The following is a 20897-nucleotide window of genomic DNA, read 5'->3' on the forward strand; positions in this document are numbered from 1 at the left end:
GACCTTCCTGCTTTGTCTTCAAGGAGATGTAAGTTGTGTTCAAAAATATATGTTAGGAAGTTGTTATAGAGACAGGGTCATGAACTTAGTACACAAAAAAGCCATAAAGTATTTAGCAAACTGGCTCTTGCTCCCATAACAAAACTTTAAAAGTAAGACTTAAATTATATAGTAAAATAATCTTTAAAAAACAAAACAACAGAGAAAGGAAGGAAAAAATAGAAATTTGATGACCAGCAAGGGTTTCCATAGTGAGCTCAGAAAAATTTCAGACCAATCTGCTGAGTTAACAAAACCTGTAAGGCAATTAAATGTTTTCCAGGTGGATTGTCCCATCCATCACTCCCCACTTTTTTTCCCTTTCTTGGCCTGGAAAAGAACAGTAGTGCAAATTTTGTGTGATTCTTAAACATTGTGAAAATTGCTCAATCAGCTTTTTAGAAGCTATGGAGCCCTAACTAACTACCATCAGGACTTAATAGGCTTTAGAATCAGGTTTATCCAAATTTCATTTAGTTGCCAATTATAGTAGAATAAACTGAATAATTTTCTGTATTTCTGAACTACACAATTAAGTTTTTGGTAGTAGAAAAATGTATCCTATTCAAGGTTTGTTTTTTTTGGAAAAAAAAAAAAGATTGCACCTTTCTTTTATATTTTTCTGAAACTCTATGCCATTTCTTCCCCATCCCACCATAACACCTCACCCTTGTACAATTTAAAGGACAATCTCCTTTAAACTCCAGGCACAGCTGTGCCAAAAGGATTTTTTATGGAAGAAGTTGCTGGACAACCAACTCCCTTGCAGACTGACTCTTCACATTTGGTTCCCGGGTGCCCAAAGAACCCTCCTGGGCAGACTTATCTGATATCTTCAGATGAAAAGGATGTTATAAATGAGCTTCTTAGAGGGCAATATAAATCTGAAGATTGAAATTGAGAAGGAAAATCAAACCTCTCAATCTTTTTTACCAGGAACCAGAAAAAAAATTGTGTGTGTTCTTACCTGATGACAGTGAGCAACATCTTGCCATCTGGGCCAATGAATTAATCTTGAAACTGATATGAAGTGTCTCTGATTTCAGAACACCAGCTTCTTCTGCTATTGTTTGATAGCACTACCCCTTCAAAGATCATTCTGGTTTTGTGCAGTGGATATTCACTTCCTGCAAAGACAGTTGCTTGTATATTTTGATTTGTGAAGGCTGGGTGAATCTAATAACAGTGTTTTCCCACATAAGTCGCATGCATGTGAAACTGAAATTGCACCTGATTAAGAGGAGACCTTCCTGCCTATTTTCTCTGTGCATTATTTATCAGGTACAGATATATCAGGATTGGGGAATCTACATTTAAGTCCTTTTAGATGTCTAAGTAAGTCCTGGATGAACATGAAGATTGGATGAGTCAACAAGAATTGCAGAATTGGCTAGACCTACCTTGGAGCAAGGATTTGCAGCTGGCAACTGGGCAGTGAGTTGGGAGATAGGTAATGCTGACAGAAAAAAAGAAAGTGTGAGACTTACATGCCTATAATCAGCTACCAACCTCTTTAAAAACACCCCTAATTTCCCTTGTGGTTGTTTCCCCCCCCCACCCCCATCCAAATGATTTCTGGATTTTAATTTTAATGTGATTTCATCAGGACATGAATGTGGAGGGAGTGACGAGCAAGGCACATACATAGCAAAGCAATTTTATTTGAACCTGAATTACTCACAGGTGCTTCTGGCTGCAAACACCAGAAAAATGATGGAAAGAGCTAAGGGAAAATTTAAGAAGTGAAGGTAGAGTACTCAAGTCTATAAAGACAGTTGTTAGGGGAAAGAGAAACTTAGAAATCAGTAAGTGTAATCTGAGAAGTTGATGGAGGAAAGGAGAGAGGGAAGGGGAGGGAACAAACAGAAGGGGAAAATGGATGAACTCCATTCCTTGGTTTGAGCTAGGTCCTCAGCTGAAAGATCAACTGTGCTGTCATAGAGTAACCTCAACATCTCAGTAGCTTACAATATTTACTTCTCTCTCATGCAATGTGTCTATCCCAGGACAGTTGCCACTTGGCAGTTCATTGTCTCCGTTCTAGGAACTGGTCTGTCAGAGAGGCCTTAATAGAGGTTTCAGAAGAAAAAGGAGCAAGAAAACAACAAGATACTTCCACTCACATTCCATTTGTTAAAGCAAGTCACAAGGCCAAGCCTGACATTAACAGAGTGGGAACAATATGTAATTAATACTATTTAATAACTAAAATATCTATTTTATTTTTGCAACAAGGAGAGATAGATGATATCTCCCCATTCTTAGGAGTATTGGTCAGGGTATTTTTGTACAATTTCCTTCATTTTGGGATTTTCTGTTTTTCTCATAAGACTGGGGTTATGGGGTGTGGGGGAATGACATCACAGAGCAAAAGTACTGTTCTCATCAAATGATATGAAGGGTATATGTTAACAACATGACTCATTGCTATTGACATTAACCTGGAGGTAGGTTTTGTCAGTCAATTTTCTCCACTGTAAAATAAAGTCTCTTGTTTTCCTCTTTCCATCTGTACTCTTTGGAAGGAAGTCAAGTATGAAGTGGGAAGTTATGCTCCGCTTTCTTAAGAGCATTTCCCCAATTTTACAGGTGAGAAATCTGAAGTTTAAGGAGTTTAAGGCCAAGATGACATAGTTACTAACTGGCCTCAAAATTGAAATTCAACTTAAGGGTTGAAGTACACATGTGACTTAGAAAACTATTCTTTTTTTCAGTACTTCACAAAAGAAGCATAAGAATAGGAAAATGTTTAGAAAACCAGAATATATCTGTTGGTTGTTTTGCTGAAGCACGTTGAGAAGCATGCATGCCCCTTGGTACTTGAAACATTCCGGTAACGATTCCTTAACTGGGCTACTCTCTAGCATGGTGACTGGAGATTTATAAAGCTCCACGTTCACAACACTGTCTAATTATTGTCCTGACATTGCCTCAGTGTATACTAATCTGTCTTTTTTCAAATATGTCCTGACTTTAATCAGTATGTCATCTTTTGACAGGGAAACCAAGTTCTTGAAGTACTATGAGGGGCGAGTAGGATGAAAGTGATTTTATCTGCACTTTTTGTGGCCAGATCACTTGTAAACAGTATTTTCATGAAAAGAATTACAGCTCCAGAGGCAGTTATTAGTCTGAAAGGTAGAGAAACAGGATAGTCAATGTCTGTTGGGTGAAAATTCTGTGAGGTTTTTCCTTCTTACCGCGGAGATACCATTCATCCAATGTTGACCTTTTAAACTATGTGCCAGGTCGCGTATCCAGTTTTCCTTGAAGTGTTATTGACAATGTAATTCCAAGACAGAAACGACTATGAGCTGTGTTTTCTGAACTAGATTCTAATCTCTCTTCTGACAAAAAAATGAAGTTACAAAGAATATAAAAAGATAATCAGAGTTTGTGGACATGCTACATATTTCATTTGAAGAAAAGGTTTTTCTCAGTCCATTTTCATAAACAGAATAGAGACTGCTTGGTTTCTGAGTCACATGTGCACACAATATATTTAATTATAATCCTCTGATACCCTTAAAGAATATTAGTTTATACATTCTGATGTATATAGTGATTTTTAAGTAGACTGAGCTACTGGCTAGAAGTCAGGAAGTTGAGTTTTTCACCCCTATTTCTCATAATGTAGAGACATATTTTCAGAAATCATTTTCTCCTTCAATTGCTGAGATTATCTGGACTTTCTGAATCTACCATGTAAATCACACACAAGGATCAAGCTTTTAGGGCAAGGACTGTTTTGTTTACCACTGTGTCCCAGCACTTAGTACAGCCCTGAGTCCTGTATACACTTAATAAATGTGTGTTAAATGACACATCCTGAAACACTATGTGCACTCAGTAAATGTTTGTTAAATGAGTATTGAATGAATGCTTTTAAGGATGAAGCGTAAATTTAAGATAGTCATAAAATGCATAACTATATCTAAAATGAAAGGCCATATCTAAAGTCTATGCTCATTAATTTCCTTCAGCTTAGAATAAAGCTTTTTTTATGAGACCAAGTGTAATAAAGTCAGAATTGTGTAACTTGGGTGATAGCTCACTTACTTCCAAATATCCTGATTGAAGACAAGATCCCTAAAGGTGAATATTGGCCATGTCTATAGGTGCTCCCTAAAATTTGTTGACCACTAAGCTGCTATTCATATAAACAAAACTAATTTTCTTTTTGATAATTCAATAATATTACATTTTCCTTACATTAAATAACTAAATTGATTGCAAGTTAGTACTTAGAGCTGGTGAGAGTATGTCAAGAGAGTAACTCTCCTCTACTGCTGGTATGAAAGTGCTTTGATACAACTTTTCCAGAAAGTGTTTTAGGAATACATACAAAGAGGCTTAAAGAGTTTATAGCTTTTTTTTAAGCCAAAGAGTTCTACTTCTAGATATTTATCTTAAATAAATAATCAGAGATTTTCTGAGATTAGTGGCTATGAGGATGTTTGTTACATGAAATAATGCTGAAACTTTTGAAAGAACTTCAATGGTTAATAATAGAGGACTGCCTAAATAAATTAAGAAATATTCACTTAATGGAATCTTATTTATCTCTTTAAAATGAAGTATCTACATATGTACAGGCCAGATGTTGAATCCTGGTTTTTCCATTTGCAAGTTCTGTCACCTTGACCAAGTGTCCTACTGTGTTCCAATTTTTTAAGGTAATATTAATTTTTGAATTCAGTATTAATTGTTATCAAAGTTACACATGGTCATAATTTAGAGAGTCATATTGTTATAAAAAATGAAATTCTGACTATCTCTAATTTCTGTTCCTTAGAGGCAGCCACTTTCAGGTCTTTTAACTGATTCTTATAATATTTGCCTCCATATTTCCACCCTTCTAAAAACAGACAAAGAAACAAGCAAAAAACTTGATTTTTCAGTTTGAGGCATTATCTATAGACTTCCAACTGTAGAAAATTATAATTTGCTTTCTTTCATCACCTCTATCGCCAGTATACACACTCACCCTTATTTCCTCCGCATTTTTCCCAACAGAGTTTTATTATAATATTGGTTATATCATTGTATTGTGTACAATATTGTGACCATATAAACACAAGACACTGCTGGGTCACATTGGATAATATTATTTTTCCTTTTCTGAACAAATTTTGGTTTTCCTTCATTTTTTTCCTCTTTCTGGTGTTGTTGTTTATTCTTAGTTTCCTGTATATTTGTCATTCTTTTATTCACAAACGCTTCCCCAGCTGTGCAAGTCTTCTGTCAATACACTAGTACACCTTAGGCATCAATTTCACCCCACCAGGAAAGTCCCCCGGAATCTTCTGGCCTGTCCACATCAGAATTGGCTAGAGCTCAGCTGATGTTTTGAAGTCTCCTTCCACTATTATCCTGGGGATTCTTGTCTCCATATTTTGCATGGGATTTTCTTTAACTGGGTTCCATGTCTTCTCTCTTGGTTTTCTTCTTTGTTTTGGCAGAACACAACTTCCTGGAAAAGTGTATATAAGAGGTAAAATTTTTGAGACTGTGTATATCTGAAATATTTTTTATTTTACTCTCATACTTCACTGATAGTTGACTGGGAATAGAATACTAGACAGAATCATGTACCCTCAGAATTTTGAAGGCTTTGATTTGTTGCTTTCTAGCTTCTAGGGTGCTAATTAAAGTCTCAGTAACAAACGCTAACGTTCTCTCAATACTCTGTGTCAGTCACATTTCCATATGTGTTTATGTTTATCATGTCATTTAACCCTCACAACAAACCTGCCAGGTAGGTACTACTTGTCCTACCCACTTTACAGATGAGGAATCTGTGACACAGGGCTGCAACAACTTTCTCAGGGCCCTAGGGCTAGTATTAATGTTATAATTATAGAGCCTGGAATTAGAACCCAGGGAGCTGGGCTGAGAGCTCATGCTCTTAGCCTCCATGTCTTACCACCATATTAATGACTGATCCTGTTAATAAAACATAAACTATTAATATTTATCTGGATACTTTGCTTGTTGTTTTTATTAATTTATATTTAGTATTCTCACATTTCACGTTACTGTATCTTGTGGTGAGTCTTTTCTTATTCATTTTCATGAACGTACAGTGGGCCATTTCAGTCTGGAAATACTGTGCTTCAGTTCTGAAAAAAGTTCTTGAATTATTTCTGTATTAGTTCCTTTCCTTCCATTTTCTGTTCTCTGTTGCTAGATTTTATGGACTGGTCCTACTTTTTTCCTACTCTTTGCTTGCTCTGTTTTCTGTAGCTTCGCTTTCTTGCTCTACTTCTATAAGCTTTCCTCAACTTTATCTCCCAGATTTGCTATTAAATTTTTGTTTCTGCTATCTTATTTTAATGTCTAACAGCTTTTCTTTTTCCTTTGGAAGTATTTCTTTAAAGCATTATTTTTCCCAGAAAGGTTTATTATCTCCTCCTAGTTCATATCTCATGAATATACCTCATATATCCATATTCACAATATTTTGGTTTTTAAAAAAGTTTCATCCAAGTCACAGTTTTATGCTTACTTGTATTTTATCTGTGTACTGTCTGGTGGTCATAGGCTATTTGCATTAGAAAGTTGACTGGAAGCTTTGAGCAGGTGGATGAAGCTTGTTGACTGGACATCTGTGTAGTGAAATGTCTGGGGTGTTTTACTGAGGAATCTGTGATGTCAGTTCTTTTGGTTTTTCTCTTGAGCTTGGCTCATTCCTAAGAGATAAGCATTCTGGGTTCCAGCATTTTGGAAGTAGGTAAAAAGGTAGCACTTGGTATACACATAAAACCTAATTTCCCTGCTTTTGACACTGTGCACATGCTCTTAAATGCACCAGTCTCTCCCATTTGAAAGACTCTCTGTCCTCACCCCACCCCAACCTCCAGTACCCTGCAGTGGACAGGCATCCTGGGTGGGGCAGGGCAAAGGGAGGGAGGAACAGGTCCTTCATCTGTGGATCAGGGTTGAAGATCTGTGGCTTGACCTGCTGCTTTAACAACTAGCAGCCATTTCTCCAGCTTTTTGTTATCTTTTTCTCTAGAACTGTGGTACTCACACTATTATTCTGAATGTTATTTTCCTTTTTCAAGACAACCTGCCTTGTTTATTTGATTCCAAATTATAATTGCAAACTCAGATTCTTACAGCTAGCAAGGCAGATTAGATGTCGTCTATTTCAAAAATCAGAATTTTTCAGATGAACAAATGTAGGCTAAGAAAGTTTTTTTGTCCTGGGGTAATAAAACTATTAACAGTAATAAGCAATGGTGTCAGATATAAAACCGTAATTCCAGATTTTAACTTTATACCCTTTCCATTGTATGACTCTCCTACTTCCCTATATTTTGTTCATCATAAATTTCCAGGTCATCATCTGTTTTGCCAAATTAGATTGCTTATAGAAATGCGTCTTAAGTCATAGGTGATCTCTGTGGCACCAGTGGATTGCATAGGCTGATTTTCAACTTGAAGACCCATTCCCAAGCAAGTAACTCAGCATTTTAAGTGAGGAGAAGAAAGGTCAATTAGACCATTCCAGTTATATTTACTTACACAAATTTGTTTCTTTTGGGAAAAAGAAAGCACAACAAAAGAAATTTCTACATTGCAGCAAGTTGGGTGGCTTTTGTAAAATTGACACTATGACTCATAACTCATGTTTCCTTTTGTGCTGGGCCTTCTAAGGAAGCTCGGAACCAAATCATGAGCAATCCTTAGCAAGGATCTTAGAACTGTTTGTTTGTAATGACACTCTTCCCAGCTTCATGTTCTTTTCTACCTTCGTTTTCTCTTTAAATCTATTTCCTTAACTATATCATTTTTATTGACATTGTTTCAGAAATCATTTCAGATTTATTCTGAAATAAGATATTATGTAAATAAAAAAGCAAAACAATTTTTAAATTCTTTTGTCAATGTACCTGCTGGTATAGGTACATGCCATTTTTTAAAAACCTGTTAACCTTTGTTGAATGACCAGTTTATTCTCATGTTTTAGTCACTGTCCATTGTAGAAAGGCTCTATATTACCCACTGTGAGTTTATGATATACTAATAACATAACATAACTAATTTTAAGACTTAGAAAGTTCCTTAGCTGTATAAATCAGCATTGCCCTAGAATCTCTTTTTAGTTCCATCTTATCCATACAGCATATCTTTCTCTAGTTTTTGACAGATATATTGATAATTCAAAATAGAATATATATATATGCATATGGTTTCATTGCCCTTAAAGTATTTCCATATAATTTTAAAGAATCCTCAAAATAGTCCTGCCAGCTTCATAATGTTGGCTCTGCTTCAAATGTGTGAAAAGTAAATTCCACAGAGGTCCTATGACTTGAAGGCCACACGGTAGTAAAGTGATAATGCCAAACTTGACTGCAGGTCTCTTCACTCTCAGTCCAGGGTGTTGCTATTGCAAATCACCACAGCTTCTAAGCTTCTAAAAATCAATACCTCCTTCTCAGAACAACACGGCGCTTCTTATGAAGCTGACCTCATCCTGTTCCTTGCATTATTAACATTAAACATCGACAGCTGAGAGAATGGAGAGACGCTCACAGTACCTGCCTATTACTAACAATGGTCCTAAATTGTATTTACATTGAGAGGAGAACAGCCACCTTGTTAAATTTTAAGTCCTGGACTTTGGGAGGCAGCTTCTCAGCCTTGCATATTTAAAACTTGCATAGGTACTTTCAGTTTGTATAGACAGAAGCTTTTCAGAAAATTCCCTTTATACATGCAAACATTCTCTATTACAATGTAGTTTAGCATATGAGTTCAAAGGACACAATTCTTTTGAAATAAAGTAGTTTTAAAGCTAAATCAAAAACATGAAGTATTTCCCCACATTTCCACTAGTGCTCATCCCCCGCATCAGTTCTCCATGCAGCAGCCAGCAAAGTCCTATCAGCACATAACTCAGACCATGTCCTTCTGCTCTTCTTCAATGGCTTGCTAAAATCTTTACCCGGCTCTATGAGATCTGGCCCTGACCTACCCGGCCAGCTTTCTATCATTCCTCTCTTACTCCATTCCTCAGGCCACAGTGGCCTTCTTCTTTGTCTTTGAAATGACCATGCTTGTTTCCACCTCGCAGCCTGGCCTTTGTGTTTGTTAGTCCTTGTGTGCAGCACACACTCCTCCCAGGTCTCTGCAGAGTCAACTCCTTTAATCCATTCCTGTGTCTGCTCAATGTCAAATCCTCACAGAGGTGTTTCTGACTCTACCAAAAGTATTTCCCCTTCACCTCTCCTGTTCTCCTTCCTCCCTCTGCTTATTTTTCCTCATAGCAGGATCACTGGCTCACTTCTGTTGAATGTGCATTTACCTATAATCTGCCTCCCCTCCCAGATGTCAGCTCCACTGAGGGCAGGGACCTCATTTACTGCTGTGTCCCTAATACTTACAGCAGTTTCTGCACAATGGATATTTTGTTTCAAGTCATAAAGTAGTACTTTATAATTAGAAATAAAATACATACTTTTGACTAAGCATGAACCAAAACCCCAATTACAGACTGAGAACATTCTGCAAACTGCAGTTTTAACAAAGAAAAGAATGAGCTGTCAGAAGAATTGAGAAGTTAAATGAAGAAAGTGAAGGTTGAGCTGAACTTGACCTGAAATAGGGCATTACAGAGGCTAAGAGGAAGAAGAGAAATAATGGGAGAAGGAAAATAAGAATAAAATTAAAACTAGGAAGGTCACTGAATGCCACCTTCTGTGTTACAGGCGACAGAGTACCAGACAAAACCAAGTTCTGTAACTAGCAGTGAACAGCGGTTTGGTACCGGCACAGCGCTGGCGAGGTTATTACTCTGTAACAGAGCCTTGGGACCCTTTCATGATGATGGCAGGCACTCTGTTGAAAGGCTGCAGAGGGCACCTGAGATGGAAAGTTAACGTCAAAGTGCATGCGGTGATGTGGCTTTTAGCTAGTAATTATACTAGTGGAAGATTGAAGTGTTTGTTGTGCAGAGACTACAAAACAGAACAGGCACGTGAGGCAAGGGTCCAAACCATATTCGAAGATCAGGTTTACTAGAATCTAAAATGAAGTTAATTCTAGAACAGTCACCAAAAAAAAATATTCAAAGAGAGATGAGCAGGCACAGGGAGCAGGAGAGACAGAGGTTTCACATGCACGTGCACGCTGACGTGACTGTTCCTATACGAGTGGTGTTGTAAGGGGAAAACAAGAAGAAATCTGAAAATAGAATGAGGAATATTGCATACTCACCCCTCCAAACACACATGCACACATACACTCACACATTGGCAAGACACAGATGAGTATGTTTACACTTAAACAATAAAGAGCTATTGATAATCATTTGATAACTGTTAATTCAAAACGGAATTCCTGGGGTCTAGAACAGTTCAGATCACAAATTAGTTGAGTGGTCTTATGTGAGTCATTTCACTCCTGCAATCCTCACTTTTTCTCATGGGTAAATGAGAGGATTTAACTAGAGGATTCATAAAGTCCATTCCAATTCTAACAATCCCTATATTTTAACAAGTGGCATTGATTTGGGCCACATGACGTAAATCAGAACTGCGGCTCCTAAAGATTGACTCTTTTTTAATTCTGCTTGTAGTTAATGAAATAGCCTTCATTCATCATCCGTCTATCATTCATTCAACAAACATTTATTGTGTAATTACTATATACCAACACCACTCTAGGAATTCCAATAAGAAATAGTAAATAGTCTCTGCCCTTAAAGAATTCAATAATAATCCCCTACCAAAGGGTTTTGGCATGGTAATTTTTAAAGGTTAATTTGTTTTCAGGACTTTGGTAAGAGTCATTTAGTCAACAGAAATAGATTCATTCATTTGCCATCATGGATATGTCTATGTATACATGTTTGTATCTGTGTTCTCCTGAGAATCACACTGGAATTTTTTCTGCAAACTTTGTAGACATATGTATATAAAGTATGTATGCACGAGTATACATATTCATGTTTTTGCAAGCCACTGCAGTCCATCAGCTGTGCTGAGAGTGATATACATAGTTCATAGCTCAGCTGATTCACAGGACTTTAGCCCCTGAGGTTCCACACTCAGGCTTGGACGAATGGACACTCTTGCTTACGAGAGCAACTTCAAGAAGCCTCTGCATCCACATGGAGGTGAGTCTGCCTGGGAGCTCACACTGAGCACAGCCTCCTCCCAGGCAATTAAAACAGCACATTCGCCCCCTTAAGAGCCTGTTTAGTTCTGATTCTGATGCCCATTTATTGGTGAATGAGGTCATTTCTCATTCCTTTCTCCCTTTGACAAAGGTCTTCATCACTTGGAGCTTCTTTTAGCAGTTCTCTCTGGCAATTTGTCTTCTTATTGTACTGATTTCCCACCTATTCCTAGCATTCACTCATTCAATTTTGTCAGGCATTTATGATTCACTTTGAAGCTTTTATTATCAGAAAGACATCCAAAGAAGGCCACTTTGGTTATGGAATTTATGCCTCCTTTTTTAAGGAATGAAGAAAGACACCAAAAAGGGCCTGTGTTCTTTAACTCAATGACTACCCACAAAAGCAAAAACTCCCACTTATTTAAGAGCCAGATGGTCATTTCATCCTGTTCTGTTCTACCTACTAACCCAGAGATATATGGTTTTAAATAGAAACCTAAAGCAAAATTTTTAAAAATCCTTATAATTTGTGTCATTTAAAAATAAAAATAAAATACACAAAACTGGATAATAGGGGAATTATTATTCCAGTATAAATTATATTTTGCTTCTTATTTTGTGAGAGATGCATTCCCCACGGCAGACATGGGAATATGCTGCTCGGGTCTGCCTTCAAGGAAGGACTTGCCCTTTACCTGCAAGGAACGTGGTCAGGAGACAGCCCTCATCCTCTGCTCCTTCCTGGTCTGCCTCAGCTCCAAAGAGCCAAGGTGACACTCTCCCCAGGGCAGCCCCTGGCCAGTGCCTGGAGAAGGCAAGGGTATGAAAGGAGGGGCTTTTTGGCCCAAAGTGGGGTACTCCGATGGGTTCAGACCTATGAGGAATGAGGCTTTGGGTCGTGCCACCAGGTCAGCTGTGAAGAACAGCAGGGGTGGTGGCTGAGGGTACGGGGACCCTGGGAAGTTGAGTGGAGGGATTCAAGTACTAGTTGCTGCCCTGAGACCTTTAGTTACAGCCTCTACAGCTTGTCCCACTACCCTCCCTTTTCTGAGTTTCTCTCAGGAAGAGCTTCAGCAGAGTCCCGGAGGATTTGATGCCAAAACATATGTGGAGAAGGAGAGCCAGGGAGTACAAGGGGTGGACTGTGAAAGACACAGAAATGTGCCCTCCAGATCCCTCTTCGGGGAATACATTTCTGCCCAGATGTAGAAAACAGCTGGTATCAGACAGCCTCCAATCACTGGTTTCTTCAGAGTTTTTCTTAACTGCAGAGAACCAGGGCCTCCTTCTTCCCGGGTGGCTGGCATCCAAGGACTGAGCCAGGTGGATCTCTAAGGGCCTGTCCTTTTCTGCCTAATGTGGGTCAGTGTTTGCCCTGGGGCTTCCACAGGGTTGGCAGAAACCTTGCCAGTCCTGAATCATGGTCTGAAATCTCCCCCTTCCCTTTCTTTCATAAACTTTTTGCTTGTCTACCTCCATCTCAGGATCTGCTGCCAGTGAACGCAACTTGTGGCTCTCTCCCTCTCCCCACTCACACGTAATAGTGCCTCTTACTTTGCCTGTTCACCTCTTATGCTAGAGGGACGAGGAATGGTTGGGCGGCTGGCACCCAGGGGTCCAACCGTCAGTCTGAGGAGTTGGAAAGGTCAGAAATAAAATTATTTCAGTGCTTTTTCACTTTTCTTCTCAGTCTCCAGCTGTAGGTGCCATCATAAATGGCATGGAAGACTTGGATGATCTGATATATGCCTTGCTGCTTAGGTTAATAGATCTTTTAAAAACACAAATCCGTCTTCAGATGTTATGAGGGTACTGGCTGGTTAAAGAAATTTGGCAGCGAATCCTTTAGTGCAGAAAATAATGGCCTTTTAATTTACCCGTTTTGCAAATACAGATGTTCATATATCAGAATTATATAAATTATATTTTTAAAAAACTAAAATAAAGCAGTTATTCTGATTAATGCTACCTCAAGATTTGGGAGGAGAGGGTAGGAAAGCTACTCTTACATTATCCAAAAGTATTTTTTTTAAATATTTAGACTTCCATTTACCATTCTCTTCAGGCTGTGAGCAGTGGCTCACGCCTGTAATCCTAGCACTCTGGGAGGCCAAGGCGGGCAGATCGTTTGAACTCAGGAGTTTGAGACCAGCCTGAGCAAGAGCGAGACCCTGTCTCTACTGAAAAAATAGAAAGAAATTAGCTGGACAACTAAAAATATATAGAAAACATTAGCTGGACATGGTGGCACATGCCTGTATCCCAGCCACTTGGGAGGCTGAGGCAGAAGGATTGCTTAAGCCCAGGAGTTTGAGGTTGCTGAGAGCTAGGCTGATGCCACGGCACTCTAGCCCAGGCAACAGAGTGAGGCTCTGTCTCAAAACAAACAAACAAACAAACAAAAAAACAAACAAAACATTCTCTTCACATTGAAGATAACCATCCCTTCCTCTTTTTCAACCCCTTAACCATCCCCCACTCTGTTCCTGGTTTTTATTCTCTTTATAATCAAGCTTAGCCCTGTCCTCCTTGGCCTGACACAGAATTTTGGAGACTGGCTTAGCGTGCTGGCTTGGCTCCAGGACCAGGGCAGAGAGGAGGGTGGCCAAGCTAGCTGGTTCAGGCACCTCTACAGTGTAGCTGAGAATCACCGGGACATAGCCAAGCTTCTATCCTCCTGGACTTCTCTACTGTACACAAAATATTCCAACTGAGGCTTGAGAAGGCTGATCTCCTCTCTCTGTTTGTTTCTTCATCTGTATATTGAGGACATTCACGGGCACAGGCTTGTTGTGAAGCTAAATGAGATGGCAAGTAAGAAAGGGTCCAGCACAATGGTTGGCACACCAAGCTGCTCAAAAAGTGGGTATGTTTGTTCATATATATTTGTTCATTCATTTCTGCTCTTCTGTCAGAAGGTAATGAAGATATGGCAAATACTCATATCTGAGCCCATGCACCTGTTACAGATAGCAGGGTAAAGAAAGAGGGCATCTTTTCAGAGGCAGGATTTCCTTATGGACTGAAGCTGTTTTACTCTTGCTGCACTGCTCTAAAACTGCCCTGCAACCCTGGAGAGTCCAAGCTGTCCCTCATAATACTCCAAGGTGCTCCCTGTTCCACAGGGCTAGTAAGAAGTACTCAAGTAGCCCACCCCAACTGTCTTTAAATGAAACACAACTACAGAAACAAAAAACCTTCATAGCCTGTGAGAGTTTGGATGGCACCTACTACAATCAAATATACAAAATAAGGTGTTACTGGTTTTCAAATTCTAGTCATTATATATTTTTCATTTGCCATTTATTGATTATTTACTATAAGCTGGGAACTGTGCACTATACATGCATTCCTTCAATTCACCTGCCTTAGCATCCTGTGAGATAAGAGAAATGGAACTTAGAGAGGTTATGTAACTAGCATGAGGTCACACAGCTAGTCAGCAGTAGATTCAGTATAAAGTTAACACAGCGTGACTGTGGCTCCTTCATTTGGCATGGGTTGCTTCTAAGGCCCTGTAAGAAGCCCTAGCATTGTGTTTACACGGTTATGTGTTTGTGATAAATATGCAAAAGTAAGATATTTTAATAGAAATCGGTTAAGGCTATTTTCTCTTTTCACTCCAACTTCCTCACACTCCCCCTTGTGGCATTGGAGTGGCCATGGATATTTCTGGGAGATGGCTAAGGGCAAGTTGAGTGGAGGATACATTTACTTTGGGTTTAGTGATATACTTACATTTGGTTATCACTAGCCACTCCTGTGTAGGAATTCACTGGGCCAACTCACCTAGCATCATGACATGGGATGGAGGACCAGAAGTTGTATCACAGAATGAATCTGACCTGCAGCAGCCAGTGCTAGGAGTATGCAGGTAAAAGAGGAAAGACAAAGTTTAAAGTGTGTGGAGTCAAAAGCTAATCTATGGAAAATACCTCCAAATCTTATAGTTGATATATGTTTAATCTAGGTTTTCCCAAATTTGGCAACAATTCTAAAAATCTATATAGCATTACCAATAATGACTTATGGAGCCCAAAGACACTTTTCTTTTTTCTTTTTTTTAAGAATCAAGGTCTCACTCTGTCACCCAGGCTGGAGTGCAGTGGTGTGATCATAGCTCACTTCAGCCTCCAACTCCTGGGCTCAAGTGATCCTCCTACCTCAGCCTCCCAAATGCTGGGATTACAGGCGTGAGCCACCACAACTCGTCCCAAAGATACTTTTCTAAGCAATCATTAAGAAAGATTATATCAACCATGCTAGAGGAAAGACTGAATCCTCTTTCTATTCTTACAATAGAAAATTATATTGTAAAAACCATTGTCATAAATAGAGGTGACTTAAAAATTTTCTGGCAAAAATATATAGAATAGGTTGGGCGAGGTGGCCCACACCAGCAATCCTAGCACTCTAGGAGGCCGAAGCAGGAGGATAGCTGAGGTCAGGCATTCAAGACCAGCCTGAGCAAGAGCAGGACCCCATCTCTACTAAAAATAGAAAAAAAAAATTAGCCAGTCAACTAAAAATAGAAACAAAAATTAGCCAGGCATGGTGGCTCGTACCTGTAGTCACAGCTACTTGGGAGGATGAGGCAGGAGAATCACTTGAGCCCAGGAGTTTGAGGTTGCTGTGAGCTAGGCTGACGCCACGGCACTCTAGCCTGGGCAACAGAGTGAGACTCTGTCTCAAAAAAATAAATAAATAAAAATAAAAAAATAATAAATAAAAAAATATAGAGAACAGTATATGTTTGCTCCTAATTTTAGTTTCATATTTTGTATTATTTAGAAAGTTTCTAAAGTCTGACCAACCCCTGTAGCTAGCAAGTGGCAGAGCCAGAATTCAAAGCCAGGTCTGTCTGATTTAAAAGCTACTTCTTGCTATAGTTTTTTCTTCTCATTTTTTAATAGCTTAGTCCTAGTGGCCCATACCATTGCTTCATGATCCTCTGCTCTCCCTTTCCACTGAAACCCCTTCCCAATGGCCAGAAAATTTTATTAGGTCACTTCTTTTTATCTTCTCACCAAATGAAGTGGTGATTTCTTGCTGACAATTCCATTTCCCTGACAATTATCTCCTCTAGGGGGCATTCCTTATGCCATTTGTCCAAATTCTTAGGATAGTAAGCTCCTTGCTCCCTGAACCATCCCTAGACACAGCTAATCACAAGAATGACTTCCTACCTTTTCCGAATGTTTTAGCACTTGTTTTATGGTGTCCTTTACAGCTAAGTTCCTTAGAATTTTAGAATCTTCCACTCTTGGCTTCACTGTCCTTGACCTTCTCAATATATACAGCCTTTATCTCTACTCCATTTGGGCCACTCACAGGCATGACTGCATCCTGCAACTCGGCATCCCTTAAAATAGCTCTGTATCCAACATCTACGAAACAAAAATTCCCCTTCTCCCATCCTAGGGAGTGGCTAGAGTGAGCAAAGGGAAATTTTCATTATTTAATTATCCTAAAGTTACTAATTTTCTTCCTAGTGAAGAGCAATAAGCTGGTTCCTTTTGTTCCAGGTGGGTTCTTGCTACCTCAAATCTTTTAAGTCTTAAATCAACTTGACCTTTTTTTTTTTTTTTTTAGTCATCTACATTTGTCTACCTATGACATTCTCTAAAGAACTTTTATTCAATCTTTTTCTCCCTCCTCGACAATTACCCTACTAGCATTCACTTCCTGAACAAAGTCTTACCTTTTATTTTACAGGAAAGATTGAGGGCACCTGCCATCTGGGCTTCTCTTTCTTTCTGAACAGTTTGACTTCACAAGCTCTCGTCTGTCCCATCTATCTCAAAGAAAGAGATTCTTTTTCAAGGCATCCTTTGCTGTGCCACTCCACCCTTTCTGATACCTTGTGCCATCTATTATTTTTGTATTTTCTATCACTCCTTCTCCCTGGATTCTTTCCCTATGTCTAGATTGTGCTTTCTGTCACTCGCTTGAAATGATTAATCAGCTTTAAGTGGCATCCTCTAGGATTGAAGGTGGAACTTGGACCTCAAAGATGTCAATCTTTCCAATCCTAATTAAAGATCAGGGAGGATGCAAAGATGTTAGGGGAGACTTTAACAAGGTTCCAGAGTGCAGAGGAATATAGGGACCTACCCAATTCCTTATATTAGGGTAAGGAATATAAATGTCTCCAAAGTGGGGATGGTTATCCCACCGATTTTTAGGTTTTAGGAACATATTGCTGGGTCACCAGGAAAGAGGGTCTCAAAACTGCTGCACAATTTCTTCTTTGAGAAAGATTCTTTATGACTGGCCAAGGTACCTAAACCCCTTGGAGGAAAAAAGCAGGGTAGGGAGGGGAACAACACTATGCACGGGCATCCTAGTCTCAGAAGAATACTTATGTATCCACATGCCATTTTTTAAAAGAGTGAATAATGGAAGGGCATTTGAGATTCATGCAATGCAGAGATGACCGACAACCTGTGGACTGTATTTTTCTCACAGTTGATTTGGTCTGAGCAATAGCTGCCCCATCAGATAGGGTTTGTGTCTCCAGTTCATCATCATCCCTATCTTTCATTCAGTAGGCACTGACAACTTCTGACTTGCCCTAATCTTCTAATATTACAAATGACAGAACTGAGACCCCAGGAGTTTATGCAGTGATTCCAAGGTCCCATAGATAGTCAAAGATAATGTTTGACTCAGTTCTTAGAGCTGTGTCCAAATACCACATTGCTTCTCGATGGGCCTAAAATTTTTGATGTGCAGAAATGAGGAGCCTAATCTTAATGTAGGTACAGAACACAAGTAACACTTTTTGCCATTGTTAGCTTTGGAACTATACTTTTAGAATAATGCAATTTGCTCAGGAAGTCTTGTCACCGGGCAGATCAATAGGTCTGACCTACTTGATTATGTAACTTGCAATTGTGCTTCCATTATAAAACTCATTACCTAGTACAGCAAGAAAAAAATCCTCACTTGTCTATCTTAGAATCTTTTCTAAAATTATGTATGCCGAGGGTCAAGGCTTCTGATAAGTAAACCCAGCCTTATAGTAACTTTTTTGGCTTTTGATCAGGTAAGGAGAAAGTAAAACACTATAACTCTTGATTGTGTAATTCATTCTCACATTAAATTAAATATCCTGAATTGACATTTAGACAACCTTATGTGTACCGTTCTGGGAATTATTTATTTCTGTAGCATCTTTATACATTTTATGTGTTGCTCCTTGAGAGGTAAAAAGAAGGGAAACTTCTCCATTCCAAGTCATGGCACAGGCCCCATCCTCCTCTCCCTGCCCTTCTTCTTTCTTTCTCCCTTTTCTTCCCTTCTCTCCCTCTCATCTTTTCCTTCCTCTTCCCTTACTATCCATGAATTACTCTTCCTTTCCTTTCTCCTCCTTTTCCTTATTCCCCTTCCTTTCTCTTTCCTTTTCTTCTTTCCCCTTCCTCTTCTTCTTTAATCATTTATAGGTTGTACACTGTATACTAGCCATTGTACAAGAAAAGTTCAAGTGAAAGGAGATTAATGAAAAGCAAGGGCAGATGAATGAATGCATAAATGATGATACAGAAGTGTAAGGCATCACAGCAGACACTGCCAGTGCTCCACCCCAATTCTCTCAGATCCCTTCACCATACCCCAGCCTGGCTTGCAAAGGCAGCACCAGCATCTTTGTTGGAGAGCTGCCCTCAGGCTTCCAGAACCCTCTATGCCTAAGCCAGCAGGGCCTCTATAGGTACAGGGGTAGTCCATAACCAATGACTAGTCAGTGTATTACTATAAATATCCAGATCTTACTTTCTTGGCTAGGGTAATTCTGAGTCCTAAGTTTTCACAGTTTTCCAGATTTTGGTTGTGAGGTAGTAATTATCTGTTATCCATGATGATAGTTGACTTAATAACAAATCTCTTAACGATTGCCTTCTCTCTCCGATGCTTCCTCCCTGATCTACCCATGTTCCTGGAACCTCCCAAAAAACTCAAATCCTTGGCTCAGAGTTTGCTTTAGGGGAAAACCCAGACTCAGATAGCATAATTTACACCTTCTAGAACCTCTTGTCCAATGCAGGACAAATATGCAAATAATTGTAAGACTAAAATCATATGGGAACTTGGGAGAAAACATTCCACCTGGAAGAGTTGGATAAAGTGTCAATTTAGGAGGTGACATTTGAACTGGGTCTTAAAAAATAGGAGTTTGCCAAGTAAAGGTGGTGAGATGTGATAATACTAGCAGCTAAACACTTTACACCTGTTTTCTTCTTTGATTCTCATGAAAGTTTTATAAGGCAGGTGCTTTATTATACCCTAATTTTTACAAATGAGAAAACTGGGATTTGGAGAAATTCATCAATCTTTATAAGGTTATTCTGCCTTTATATGGCAGGACTAAGATTTAAATCCAGTACCAGATGGCTCCAGAGATAGCTCTTTGTGACTCTATACTACATAGGGGAAAGGAAATAGGCTTTTGAGACAGATCAGAGCTGGAATCCTCTCTCATATTAGCTGCGGATCCTCAAGTGGAAATTAATCTCTAAATCCATAATCTCAACTGAAATTGAGAATAATTACTCTGAAGAAGGCTTGTTAGAAGCTTTAACTGAAATATAACATGTAAAGAACCTAGTTCAATGCTTGTCATAGAGCAGGCACTCAAAAAATAGGGCAGTAGTTGCTGCCGTGACTGTAATAATAATTCCAGGCAAGTAAAAATTCTCTGTGTTTCTAAACACCAGCCCCTCTCACTCCCCAACATGGCAGAGTGTAGTACTTATGATGAAAAGTAGTGAGGAATGAGGCTGCAATCAAACTTTAGGACCTGATATTTAAAAGATATGTGTGTCAAGCTAAGAAGGTTGACTTAATCTTGCAGAGAACCATCAAAGGTTTTTACGCAGGAATGAAGATGCCACATTTAGATGTGCATTTTGGAGTTAGATAGGGATGGGGTTGACATGTTCAGACATGTGGGGTTTTTTTTATGGGGTGGGAGCAGTAACCTGGATGATAGATTGATCACCAAGAATGATAGATTGGAGGACTGTGGGCCTGGGGGCAGGAAAATCTTTCAGGAACATTTTTGGGTCTGCTGTAGAATTTTTCCCATTCTCATTGCTTTTCAACATTTTCAAAGCACAAAAAGCATTAAGTGTGAGTGAATTTAGGGTATGTGTATGGCGAGAGAGAGAGAGAGAGAGAGAGAGAAAGGAAGGTACCTTGGAACAACAGCTTCCCTCCTTCAGTCAGTACTGCTAAGGTTTGATGCCCTCCAACTCATGGTGGTCACTGAAGGTCTACACACTTGGGTTCCACAGCAGGGAAAAGACCTTCCAGGTGATACTTCTTGTTTTACCCACAAACCTCTGTCCTAATCCTTTGGTCTAGTACTTCTAACACCTATTCAGAGTTTTCCTCCAGCCTCAGTTTGCTGATCTATAAATGGGCAATAATAACTTTCCTGCTCTTCTCATAGAATAAAATGAAATCTGACTGTATATGTTGCAAATCACTTTAAAAACATCTTGTTGTATAGCTTTTAGTGAGACAAAACTGCTTTTCTACTCCAATAAAGAGAGTCTCCTTCCATTTAATATTAATAATTATTTCTGTGAGATGAAGTATTGTTTCACAGAACCTAAATAACTATTCAGTCAAATCATTGCTTTACCTAAAATTTGCAATCACTGCTTTTCTATTTAATCATGTAGCAGAGGCCTAAAAGAGATTGCAAAGATCATTTAATTCAA

This window comes from Lemur catta, chromosome 1 (assembly GCF_020740605.2).
Source record: "Lemur catta isolate mLemCat1 chromosome 1, mLemCat1.pri, whole genome shotgun sequence".
In the NCBI taxonomy this organism is placed as follows: domain Eukaryota; kingdom Metazoa; phylum Chordata; class Mammalia; order Primates; family Lemuridae; genus Lemur; species Lemur catta.